The sequence below is a fragment of the Dipodomys merriami genome, unplaced genomic scaffold (genome assembly GCF_024711535.1).
Source record: "Dipodomys merriami isolate MVZ:Mamm:240054 unplaced genomic scaffold, mDipMer1.0.p SCAF_239, whole genome shotgun sequence".
Classification (NCBI taxonomy): domain Eukaryota; kingdom Metazoa; phylum Chordata; class Mammalia; order Rodentia; family Heteromyidae; genus Dipodomys; species Dipodomys merriami.
Window position 1 is genome coordinate 1,609,187 of NW_027203815.1, and position 3,814 is coordinate 1,613,000.

General features: G+C 40.3%; 1 pseudogene; it reads right to left on the reverse strand.

Annotated features, from left to right (window-relative positions):
• LOC138835458 (golgin subfamily A member 7 pseudogene) lies at positions 1-471 on the reverse strand (annotated as a pseudogene).
• Between the last annotated feature and the right edge of the window lie 3,343 nt (positions 472-3,814).

Genomic DNA, 3,814 nt, shown 5'->3' on the forward strand with positions numbered 1-3,814 from the left:
ATTGACCCATGGACAGATGAGGGTTCCAGCGGCAGGTGGGATCTTTAATTCTATGGCTTATCTTCCACTGCTCAAACCTCTGTCTTCATAAATGGTAATTTCAATAACTCGAAGTCCTCTCTCAATGGGATCTGTCAGGAGGAGGCCTTGGGGAGCATATATCTTCTCATTCTGTTCTTGAATATATTTGGAGACTTTCTTCAGAACCTTCTCATAATGGGTTTCCATGCACAAGAAGATGGTATATGCTGTTAAACAAGCCAAACAGCCTTCAAGATATGACTGGCCCCCAAGCTTCTCTGCTTCTGCGTAAAGATTATTTAGAGTTCGAACTGTTTCTTCAAATTGCTGCCTACCAATCCTGTTCTCCAACTCTGTGGGAAACTTGGTCTGGAACTGACAGCGTGTGCCACTGCTGGAGTCGCGCTGAATGAATACCTTCCTGGACACAGGCGCCTGCTGCGGCCTCATGGCGAGGACAGGACCCGCCGCCCTGCCTCCTAGGCCCTCCAGCTGCTGTTGCGCTGGGCCCCATCAATCCTTTTTTTAAGATCAAGAGTCCAGAGTAAGTTTTGGAAAAACGAGGCAAAATAGATAAAATAATTATTTAAAAAAAATAGGCATAAAGAATAGTGTTAACAGGTGTGCAAGTGTTCAGACTGCATCTGTTGGAGATGGTTACAAGATTAAGCCTTTTGTGTTTGTTTAAAAATATATATGGTAAGTAAAAAAATGTCATTTTGGTAAATTATCCTGGGCTATTGTCTAAAAGGTCTTAAAATCCAACAGGGCCAAAGCCTGCCAAGTCTATGCAATGTATCCTTAACCAGTCTGTGTAGGAAATTGCAGCCCAGCATGAGCTGTGACAGTCCCTTGGAGCCACTGAGAGACCTGCTACTGCAGCTGCACACCCTAAAGGGTAAAGTTTGAAGACCAGCTGACAGTCACCTGGAAGAAATCTATATCGTCACTCAGACCACCTCCACCATGGAAAAGTAGTCTGAACTCCTTCTGGGTTCAATCACCTGAGACTCAACCCGGTTAAAAGCTGCTAAAACTAAGATCTTGTGGGACATTATTTTGGGTGATATCCAAAAACCCTCTCTATTCCCAAAGTAGATATTGGGAGAAAGGATATCACTGGCTTGCTTGCCATAGGCACTTCAGTGCATAGTCACTGGAAATCTACTCTATAGTCACAGACTAGTTTGGCTCTGGTATGGTAATAATCTGAGTGTGTTATCAATGCAGGTATTAAAAGGATAAGACACAGCTCTGCTCTTAGCATTAAAATCTAGCAAAATTCTCCATCTCAGTGGTGTTTTGAGGCTGTTCTGAGATAACTTGGTCCCACAAGCAAGAGGAAAAAATGGACAGTTTTACACTCTAGACACAAAGAAGCTCGAGGAATTGTAAAGAAGAGGAGGGTAGTAAAGGAAGCTTTGGGGGAAAAATTGGGAAAAAATGGTATCCTTTGGATAAAAAATAAATTAAAAAGTACGTCTTAAAATGTTAAAAAAATATAAGGACCTTTGGTACCGTTATTTTTTACTCACAATTGGACCTTGTAAAAAAAAGAGATCAGTGCAGTCCATTTCTTAGTTCTGAGATCCCAATACCAAACTGTAAATATAAAAGACTGTGCCAATTAGGAGACCATGATTGGTTCCCGATGCTCTAGAAAAGGATGGAATGAAGAGCTACAGAAACTGCATTTTAAGATTAAGCCAACAACCTGTAGCTGTGCTGCCCTCATAATAACCTCAAAAGAGGAACAGTTCTAAAAAAACCGCAGGTTGCCACCAACCCTGCCCACCGTTAAGGAACAGAGCAGTTGCCTAAGTGTTCCATCAGAAAAAGGGATGTGCCATCAGGGTGAACTTAAACCCCCTGAAAATGTGAACTTGCTTGTTTGGAAACCCCCTGAACTTGTTAACTCGCTTGTGTGAAACTCCCTAAACTTGATTGTTTGATACTATAAAAGCTGTGCTAATTTTTAATTTTGTACTCAGGAACTCTTAGCATCACCGGTTACCGAGTGTGCAGAGAACCAAGCTCGAACTTGCAATAAACGACTCTTTGATGTTTGCATTGATCGTGGTCTCTGGTAGTCTGCGAGGGGGCATCTGAGATCTGGGCACTTCACCTAGGAATTAACTTAACCACAGAATTGAAGGATCACTATGATGAAAAATTTAAAAACCTGAAAAAGGAAATTAAAACAGAATTTAGGAAGTGGAAAAACCTCCCATGATCCTGGGATTAGAAGGATCAACTTTGTGAAAATGGCAATACTTTCAAAAGCTATCTACAAATTCAATACGATACCTATGAATATTCCAGGCTTATTATTCAAGGAAATAGAAGAGTCAAAGACCTCGGAGTCAAAGCAGAAACTCTGAAAACATTACAGGATGGAATAGGAGAAACCCTAGGTCTTCTTGGCGCAGGCCAAAATTTTCTTAATAGAAACCCGGAAACACAACAAATCAAAGAGAGTTTGGACAAATGGGATTGCATGATGTTTCAGAGCTTCTGCATGGTTAGCAAGATCAATAGAAAGCCCACGGAATGGGAGAAGTTCTTCACTAGCCATTCAATGGATAGGGGTCTCATATCTAAAATATACCTGGAACTCAAAATATTAAATCCCCCAACAACAAATCCTCAAAGGAACAACTGCCCAATAAATAAGTGGGCTAAAGAATTAAAGAGATAATTCTCTGAAGAAGAAAGAAGGATGGCCAATAGACACATGAAGAAATGCTCAACATCTCTAGCCATAAATGAAATGCAAATCAAAACAACATTGAGATACCACCTTACTGCAGTTAGAATGGCAAAAAACAAGAACTCTAATAACAACAGATGCTGGAGGGGATGTGTACAGAAGGGAACCTTATTGCATTGTTGGTGGGAGTGTAAACTCATTCAACCACTTTGGAAAGCAGTATGGAGGTTCCTCAAAAGATTCCACAGAGAGCTCCCCTATGACCCAGTAATCCCACTTTTGGGCATTTACCCAAATGTTTACAAACAAGACCACACTAAAACTACCAGCACAACTATGCTTATTGCAGCATTATTTACTATAGCTAAGATATGGAACCAACCCAGATGCCCCTCAGTGGATGAATGGATCAAGAAAATGTGGTATATATACACAATGGAATTCTATGCCTCCATCAGAAAGAAGGGCATTGCCCCATTTGTTAGGAAATGGAAAGACTTGGAAAAATTATATTACGTGAAGTAAGCCAAGCCCAATGGTCCGATGGTCTGCCTAATTTGCAATAGTTAGTATATGTATGAGTCAAGCAGAATAGTTCAGATAAGGTGATGTTAGGAAAATGAACCCTTAGATATGTATTTCAATATTTGTTTTCTTTCATGCATTTGTTTCTAATGAATTCATATGATTATTTTTTGTTGCTTTGTATGTCCATCCCCCACAGTATAACCCCTGCTTTCACTGTATTTGATGTCGGTATAATTTGTGGAGGGGAAGGGGAAAAGCAAGTCATTTAAATAAGGATACAGGTGGACCCGTTGCAAGTTGAGAAGTACAAGTTGTCATGTCGAAAATGAACTTTACAAGTTTGGTGGGGAGGGGAGGGGAGGATTAGGTTTGGGGGGAGGCTTTGAAGCGATGGGAAATGGAAACAAAGGAGGAGGCTACAATGCTTGATAAGAAATGTACTCATCTTGTCCATGTAAATGTAACCCCTCTGTACAGTTTTTTCACAATAAAAAATAAAAATTAAAAAATGTATTCTAAATTATTGCTTTTTTACTGTACCTTACTTGCAACCAG